Raw genomic sequence first — 9,979 nt, forward strand, 5'->3', positions numbered from 1 at the left:
CATTACAGCCATAGAGTCAAGTGAATCATCTCACGGGGCTCCCTGGGCGCTTATTTCAGCTGGCTCTTCATCACAGTCGAGCACAGGTGATAGCTTATTTAATCAGCGCTGCATGCAGTGGATCACTAGCATCCCATTTCCCATTGGCGAGGAGCTCATTATTGCTCTCAAGCCCAAGGGTATGACCACACCAACACCAAAATCCCATTTTTACAGGTCTGTCTCCGGAGACTACTCCTATCGCAGCCGGAGTCCATCAGGAGATAAAAACTACACAGAAATTGGAACAGAGAAAAATTAATATAAAATTAACCAAAAGAGAAGATTGGAGTAACAAAGAATTGGCTAGTGAGAAGTAAAGAACTTGCGAAGAATACAGGAATAGTGGATACAAGGCTCTGAGGGTAGTCCTACGCTTGGGACTAAGAGAGCGACCTAGGAAAGGCTCCCGGCCCCAGGGCTATGACCCAGACCTTGGAGAGGGCCAGTGGGATAGTGGATGAGCCTCTGAGTCCTGCATCTGCAGGATTTGCTGGACATTTGCCCTCAGGGGTCCCAGTGGGGAGCCATCTGCCTGGAGATGCGATGCCTTGGAGCTTGCTATAAAATTGTCTGGGTGGGGGGGGTGGTTCACAGGGAGGTACCTGGTCTGTAGCCTTCCACTCTGGAGGCACCTGAAGAGCTCCTGGGGAAAGCTGCTTGTCTCTGGGCACTCTGCAGGAGTCGGTGCTGGCTCTCCAGAGGCCGAGGGTTGGAGAAGCTGCCAGGCCCTGGAGAAGCCCCACACACTGCGGGAGAAGCTGCCGGACCCTGGAGAAGCCCCACACACATGGCTTCTCAGTGTGTGTCAGGAGCTGGGACCTGCTGAAGCCGCAGGTGCTACCCAGAGCCTGGTGCTGCATGAACCAGGCAGAGCTGTGGAAGCCTACCCGGGAGAGTGGGCTGGAAACAAGAAGAGAAACCCCTTCCTCCTTCAGGGTCCCACCCTTGCCGCTCGTGACAAAACCTAACATTGTACCAGCTGGCAAAGGAGAAATAATTTCAAGGCCCGCCTGCAGTATGGCAGACTCGGCAACAAGGGGTGGGACTAAGGCAGTAGATTTATAACTGGCACCCCGAGAAAACATGGTGAATTCTCTAAAGCTGCACTGATAGAACAGCCACGTGAAACCTGTGGCTAGAGGCTACTACAATTTAGACTCATTAAAATTAAGTAAAGGGTTAAAATTCCCATCCTCAGTCACACTAGCCACATTTTAAGTTCTCAGTAGCCACATGTGGCTAGAGGCTACTACATTAGAACAGGGCAGATATAGAATATTCCATCACCAGACTTCATCACAGAAATTTCTATCAAACAGTTCTGATCTAATGTATCTTTTTTAAAAAAAAAAAAAGATTTTATTTATTCAAGAGGGAGAGAGAGAGAGAGCAGGGGGAGGAGAAGAGGGAGTGGGACAAGCAGACTCCACGCTGAGTGTAGAGCCCGACATGGGGCTTGATCTCAGGACCCTGAGATCATGACCTGAGCCGAAACCAAGAGTCTAACACTTAACCGACTGAGCCACCCAGGCGCCCTCTAATCTAATGAATCTTGATTGCCTCTTTGCTTTGGCTGCTAGAAATCTTGGAGATAAATTCAATCTCCACGGTCAAGGATAAGGTTAATCTCTAGCAAAGTACAAGCCTATAATCCTACCCTTGGCCTCCTTCATCTCAATTTCCTAATCAATTCATTCTATTTTGCTCTATTCATTTTGGTAAAATATTTTAACATATACATTTTGGAATTAGGATGGGCAAAATAAAAACTTTTGGGGTAGAATTCACTTATTTTATTTTAATATTATTTATTTATTTGACAGAGAGAGACACAGCAAGAGAGGGAACGCAAGCAGGGGGGAGTGGGAGAGGGAGAAGCAGGCTTCCCGTGGAGCAGGGAGCCCAATGCGGGGCTCGATCCCAGGAGCCTGGGATCATGACCTGAGCCGAAGGCAGACGCTCAACGACTGAGCCACCCAGGCACCCCAGAATTCACTTATTTTAAAAGCTGGGTGAGTCCTTAGAGATCAACCAGCTCATTTCCAAACACAGAAGTCAAAGTCCAGAGAGTGAAAGTAAGTCACCCAGAGTCAGAGAGTCAGAACCAGAATGGTGATTCAGGTCTCACGACTCCCACCCCAGGTCTTACGGCACAAGACTAGCCTGTGTCCAAGATTTGAAAGACAGGGTAATGTCATCCAAGGAAATAATTAGACCTGAGATTTGAACCATGATTCATGGCTCTGCTTTGAGGCTCAATGGCTCAGAGGAGAAGGGGTATATAAGCGGGTACAGGCAGGGGTGGTGGTAGCCCAGGACAGCCATGTCAGGGTCACTGTCATCCTTACATTGGTCTCTTCATTCACGGACAGGGCTGGTTGTTCCTCTGCCGCCATGTTTACACCTCAGATGTGCCTTGACTCCAACCTGCCCTGCTGTCCTCCTGTGACTCTCTGTTCCACTCTGTCCCCAGTGATGCCTCTGTGCCCTCACCTGACACTGTCCCTTATGAAACTGCAAGGCCACAGCATGCTGTGATTGGCAGGAGTTGCAGATAAGTATGTGAAAGCTGTCTGTGTATACATATGGCTCATATAAATAACATGGAGAGAGGTGAGGGGCCAGCCCTCATGCTGTGGGGCATTTTGTGTGTATACTCACCCCTGGACCAGTTATTAAATCTGCCTGCTTCTCTATCCCTAGCACCCCACCCCAAGCACAGACTTGTCATCTCTTATCTCTGACCTGTAAAAGCCTTCTTCTAATGGTCCCCCAGCCCTAATTATTTCCTTTCTGTAACACTTTTTTTTTAAAGCATAATTCACACACAGTAAAATTCCCTCTTTTTCACGTACAGTTTTGTGAGTTTGACAAATACACAGTCAGGTAACCATCACCTTAATCAAGATATGTAGAACAGTTCCGTGACCCCCAAAAGTTTCCCTGTGCCCCTTTACAATCAAACCCTCCTTCCCTCTATCCCTTGGCAGCCACTGATCTGTTTTCTATCTGGAGCTTTGGCTTTTCTCAAATAGCATGTAAATACAACAATACAGTAGGTACTCTCGAGTCTTCTCTCACACAGCATCATTCTTATGAGATTCAGCCACGTCGCTGCATGTATTTGTGATTTGTTTCTTTTTGCTGTTTAGTAGTGGGCATTTTGTTTATCCCTTGAGCAGTCAGGGGGCATGTGGATTGTTTCCAGGTTTTAGTGATTTTGTACAAAGCTGCTATAGACATTGGCCTCCAGTGTGTATGTGTGTGTGTGTGTGTGTGTGTGAACATAATGGTCGATTTCACCTGGGCAAATACCTAAAAATGGGACTGCTGGATTAGATGGTAATAAAAGTATTTTTTTTTTTTAAGATTTTATTTATTTTTGAGAGAGAGAGCATGAGAGGGGTGAGGGTCAGAGGGAGAAGCAGACTCCCTGCCGAGCAGGGAGCCCGATGCGGGACTCGATCCGGGGACTCCAGGATCATGACCTGAGCCGAAGGCAGTCGCTTAACCAACTGAGCCACCCAGGCGCCCCAAAAGTATTTTTAACTTTATATGAAATTGCCAACTGTTTTCCAAAGTCATTGTACAATTTAACATTCCCGCCAGCAATACGGGAGAGTACTAGTTGCTCCATATCCTCATCAGCACTTGGTATGGCCTTTTTTTTTTTTAATTAGAGGGTTCTTCAAAAAACTCAGATTTGATCACTTCATACCCTGGCTGGAAATCTGTTATTGCTTCTTATTGCTCAGAATTCTCAAGGCGGCCTTCAAGGTTCTGGAATTTTACCCACCGAGTTCTTGCTCTCAGACCAAATGTTACCATTTTTCCTCACATTAGAGTGAGTCCCTCTGAGGCCGCCATGTATCGATGACAACTGAAATAAGATAATTAGCCTGGTAACTGGATGCTGGATATCTCTCTCCCTCATTAGAACATCTGCCCATCTGTCTTGTCACTCTGTATCTGCGGAGCCTGCACAGAGTACGTGCTTGAGGAGGGTCTCTTGGTGAGAGAGCTCATTTCCTTGTCTCAGCCATCTGAACGGAGGGATGCTTATTTTTGTTTTACAGAAAGGCTCAGGGAGGTGCAGCAAGTTGTCTGTGTCACTCAGCTGGGACCAAGATTTGAGTCTTGATCATTCTGAAGCCATTCTTCTTCCCCCAGTCATCTGGTCTGAAGGCCCTCTGCTGCCATGTTTATCAATGGCTGGGAGGAACTGGATCCAGGAGGAGGGAGCCACCTGCCTGAGAGCCACTCAGACACTCGCCCCTCTGTTGGTTTTCTCTTCACTGTAAAGGTCTGCACGTTTCCAAAGCCAGTGAACCGAACTGTGGAATCAGCTGGAGCCTGACTTTTGTCCCAGGGACATTTTCCTCAGGTCACCTGGGAAGACCAAACAGAGGCGGGAGAGGTCATTCAGGCTTGTCATATACCTAATATCATTGACTCCCCCATGCCAGCCCTGCGTCTTCACCCATTTCACCGTGGAGAGAAGGGCCAGGCAAAGGAAAAGGCCTGCCCTAAGTCACACAGTGAGTGCTGCCATTTTCATTCATCTTAGGGGATGACCAGTTAGGAGAAAGGGAAGGATGCCATCCAGATGTCATTGTGTATCGGTGTCACACAGAGGGCTTCTTAAAACCCAGATTTATGGCTCCACCCTGAGAGAGTCTGATTCAGTGGGTCCGGGTGGGGTCTGAGAATTTGCATTTCTAACAAGTTCTCTGGTAAAGCTGGGGACCACACTTTGAGGACCACTGCCTTGTGGTCTCCTCATTTCTTCAGTCCAGTGGGGGCTCTCACTATGCCTGGAATCCTAATAATAATAATGACCATGTCCCACATTTTGTTGAGCTGTTACGATGTGCTTATGCTCTTATGACTTCACTCACAATAACTCCCTTAAACCCACAATATCCCCATTTTCCACATGGGGAACGTGAGGCACGGAGATGTTAGGTGACTTGCTCAGGGTTGTAGCACCTCTAAGAAGCAGAGCTGAGCTTTGAACCCAGGCAGTCTGGCTCTAAGCCCACTCCTCTGGATACCACACTACAGTGCTCCCTGCTCATCAGCACCTGCCCTTCCATCAGGGACTAAGGGAGCCAGGTCTACCCGAATATGATTCAGGGCACAGGCCAGAGGTCATGTTCACCATTTGGTTTACAACAACCCTCCCCCCGACCTCCATTTAGTTCTTGGGCTACATTTAAATGGAATGCAGACCTTCCCCAGAGTCTCAACAGAGTGACAGTTGACACATCTGCTGGCATTAAGAAAGCCAGTCTCCAGCTTGTTGACAACTCCTCAGCTAGACGCAATCAGCAATTACGCACTGTCAGAGGCTTATAAATAGCTTCCCTCTTGGAGTTAGTGGCTCCGGAAGGCAAAGGTGTCTTGAAGGGGATTCTATAGCGACAAGCTGGTGATGACACACAAGGGCTGGGAGAACAAAGCCTTATATTGAACAGCGGCCAAAAATAACTCTTTTATGATGGGAGGAAGAGCCATTGGAACTTCATGGTGGTGGGGAAAAAATGCAGATGTCAACTTTCCCGAGGCTGTTATGAGTGGCTAAAAGTGACACATTTCGCTGCCTAGCCCCAGAGAACATCAGAGGGAAGTATAATGTCAGAGCTGGAGAGATTTTTAAAGATGTAGAAGCCACCCCCTTCCTATCGGGAATTCGAGGCCCAGTGAGGGGCAGGTCCTGCTTAAGGTCCCACAGAGAAGCCGTTGTTTTGGCCTCCTGACACAGTGAGTGGGCTCTGGGGGCTGGGAGGTGAGCTCCAGGTTGTCTAGGCAGAGCGAGGCACTTAGGAGAGGCTGATCAAAGGTGGGCTTACGGTAGAGACCAGTTTTGTCTTACTCTGTCCAACTTGCAGAGTTGGGGACATTTCGAAGACATGCATTTTATCAGGTTATTCCCCTGTTCAAAAACTCCCAATGGCTTCCCATTGGACAGGAGGAAGTCCAAACCCTTGTGGAATGGATCAAGTTCAAGCTCACACGGGGCAGTGCAGCATGGTGGTTAAGACATGGACCATGGAGTCAGAGAAATGTGGGTTCGAGGCGTGGCTCTGCCACTTATTAGCTGTGTGACCTTCAGTAAGTGACTCAGTCTTTCAGATGTTCAGCCACAAATTGGGCAAACAGTAGCAGCTAAGCTCACGTATTTAAGAGGATCAGATGCGCTAACACAGTGAAGGTACTTTGCAGAATGCTTGACTCATAGTGCTCTGCTATTAATATTACTATTACTTATTCTACATATGGCACTTGAGGCCCTCCTTGACTCGGTCCCAGCCTACATCTCCAGCCTCATTTCTTTTCCTGCTTCGCTATCACATGTAGGTAGGATTTGTCATGTCTCCTCGGTGCTAGGCTCTCTGTGCTTTCTGCCTCGACAGCCCTTCCTTCTCCTGGCTTTTAAGACTCAGCTCTGGTGTCTCCTTCCCTGGGAAAATTTCTTGACTCTTAGCTGGTGCTCTGACGCTTCTTCTGTGAAGAAGAGGGTCAATCACAGTGGTTAAGAACAGGAGTTTTGGGTTTTTGGCAGCCTGAGCCTGAGTCCTGATTCTGCCAACTTGTTTACTTGCTGTGCAACCTGGGGACGCACCTCCCGAAGCTCCCGTTTCTGTAGGGGTGTGACGACAGTGACCTCGGGATTTTTGTGACATGATCCCTCTCAAGGGCTTAGCACAGGCTCAGGCACATAGTAAGTACTCAGTTATAGTACTTATGAACTACCATGAGATAGTTGTTATTTTAACAAGGAGTAACTGGGCTCTTAAGTACCTGACTAGGTTGCTTTGTCATCCGGACTTCACCCTGGGCTAGTGTCTCATCTACAGGCTACATCTCCTGGGCTTTTACATACAAAGCAAGTCTGTGTCTTCGTCCATCTATCTGCCACCCCTCCATCCCCCCCATCCATTCCCCCTACCTGTTCTTCCAGCCACCAGCCACCCATCCATCCACCGCACATCTATCTGGCCACCATCCACCCCTTCTGCTATCCACTATCCTTCTCTCTATCCCTCATCTTCCATTCACGCACCATCTACCCTCTCTCCTCCTTCCACCCACTGTATGCCATCTACGCATCTTTCTATCATCTCCACCCACCGTGCTTCAGAACCGTGGAGATGTGGGCAGAAATCAATGAAGGCAGTGGGATGTCACAGAAAGATCGGGAACTCTGGCATCAGATAGGCCTGAATTCTAAGCCAGGCTGACTTCGTGACATTTCCTCCCTGTGAGAATTTGGCAAGACACTTCTCAAAGCACATCTGTCTGTAACAAATGTCCTCACTCTGAACATTTGAACGTGTATATGTATATATATGTTTACTTGAGCATCTCCTGGGGCTTGAGTCCCTGCTGAGTCCCAGCTGGAGATGAATGAGTCCCCATCTGACCATGTGGAGCTCACATCCCTGCCTATAGTGTACACCTGGGTGTTGATGCCCCCTTGAAACATCTTTGATGGAAGACCCCTTTCTAATTGTTGGGCATTATTATTTTGCTTGCCCCTGATTTTGTCCCCCTTTCCCAACCTAGTTGTGAGGTCCTGGAGAGCAGGGACAATTTTCTTGGCCCTTGTATCTGCCTCCATGTCTAATATCATGCTTCTGCCTGGAAGCCATCCATGATTGCTTATCTACCTTTGTCATCCCTGGACTGTCTGCAATAACAATAATAACAATAACAACAACAATAATAATAATAGCTAATACTTATTGAAGACCTACTATGTGCCAGGTTTTGCCCCTGTATTCATGATTTCCTTTGAGCTTTACCACGATGCCACACAGCAGGTACTTTTTAACCCCTATTTCACAGAAGAGGGAACCGGGGCTCAAAAAAAGCCAAGTCACTGGCCCAGGATTACAAAGCTGCTAATTGGCAGAGCCAAGGGTGAAGGCAGCAGTCTGACGCCAGAGCCCGCGTTCTTCTCCACGACACTGCACCACCTCCTCTGCTCTCGGAGAGACAGATAGGACTATATTTGTCCCATTTGCGTCAAAGGATAGTCTGAACACAATAAAATGAAATAGCTGGAGAATGCTTTTTTTTTTTTATATATAAGAAGTAAGGAGTTCAAAGGAAAAGCATTGTCATTAAACCTTGGGGATTTCCAGAACTTCCTTAATAATGCAGATCCCCTGACATTATCAGCCGGCACCATCTCCCCTTGATAAAGCCTCCCAAGGGAATGGCATTGAGAAACTAGTGGTAATTGGGAGGAAATTGCTCCTCGCGAGTCTTTCTGTGGCAACCTTAAATCTCTGTCTTCCGGATAAAGCCGGTTTCTGAGAAGTTCAGTTTTGGTGCCTCGTTTGAAGGCATGAAGACAGAGAAGTGAGAAGTAGTGATCTTTTTGGGATTTGCGGTACTGGGGAGCTGGGTCTTCGTATTGGCTGTCTCCCCTTTTAGACCCGAGGATCACCTCTGTCCGGGGCTGGGCTGCATCTATTTCTGTACTTCTGGTTCATCGTAGCTATTCCAGATTGTGCTAGCAAATGACTCCTAGGGAGGACCCTATCTGCGATGATGCTTAAAGTAACCAGTACTGCCAGGAGGAAAGGGCTTTATCCAGGACTGGGTGGGTGGCTGCTTCACTGGCAATAGAAGCAGAGTTAACCCAAATCACACCACTTCGAATGGGTGCTCCTGTAAAGGGAGCTCTAACCCAAAGGAGGTAGGGAAAAGGGCAGAGGTCCACTGGTCGGGCATCCAGATTCAACAGTCGGGGCAAGACCTCTTTCTGTTCCAATCCCTTGCATCAGCATCAGCTGGGGCCACCTTATCTGGCACTGACAAGAAAATAGCACAGCTCATTAGCTGGGCGATGACTTTCCTGCCAAATCAAGAGAAACTCGAGACAATGGAATTATGCATCCATTCAAGAGAATGCGGCAGATGCTCGTGACAGTTACCATTTGCTATGTCAGGAACTCTCATACGCACTTTGCAGGCATTATCTCATTTAATTCAACGGGCTCATGAGGTAGGTTCTATTATTATCCCTCTTGACAGAAGAGGCACTTGAGAAGTTGAGTCGCCTGCCCAAATGGATCACGTGGATCAGTCTCCGGAGGCCAATCCCTCATCCCCCAGCCTTTTATTGTGAAAAATTTCAAACTTACAGCAAACTTGCAAGACTTGGGCAACGAACACCCACATAACCTTTACCTAGTTTCACCAATTGCCAACAATTTGCCATATTTGTACCATACTCAAGAATCACAATGGTAACACTTTAATTAATACATTCCATCCATTCTGTATTCAGATTTACATCTGATATTCACATTTCCCCAGTTGTCCCCGAAATGTCCCTTCCAGCTGGTTTCCTTTCCAGTCTAAGATCCCGCTACATTCGATTGTCATATCTCTTTGGTTGCCTTCAATCTAGAACAGCTCTCAGCCTTTTTTTTCCCCCTCTCATAACATTGACATTTTTGAAGAGTCTAGAAGACTATGTCACATTCTGGATTTGTCTATTTCTTCCTGGCTAGATTCGGGACGTGCAGTTCCAGCGGGAATGTCTTGCAAGTAATGGTATGCTTGCTAGTGCATCACAGAAATGTGTGGTATTAGTGCGTCCCTCACTGATGAGGCCAAATTCGAGCCTTTGATGAAAGCAGTAGTCATCGGATTTCTCACTGGAAAGAACCCTCCTCGCCCTGTATGTAAGTAACCTGTGGGGTGCTTCTTGGAGGCTGCATGAATACCTTGTTCTTCACACAGGTCCGTCTACTGCAAAAAGAGACTTATATGTACAGACACGGGATGTGTCCACGGTACATTATTAAATTAAAAAAGCAAAAGGCAGCGTTGTGTGGATAATTACAGCCTTCCTTCCTTTGCAAGTGATTATGCATGTGAGTAAATGCATCGGAGGAGGGTGTTGCCTGGAAAAGGA

The sequence above is a fragment of the Mirounga leonina genome, unplaced genomic scaffold, assembly GCF_011800145.1.
Source record: "Mirounga leonina isolate KUSES-001 unplaced genomic scaffold, KU_Mleo_1.0 Mir_150, whole genome shotgun sequence".
Taxonomy (NCBI): Eukaryota; Metazoa; Chordata; class Mammalia; order Carnivora; family Phocidae; genus Mirounga; species Mirounga leonina.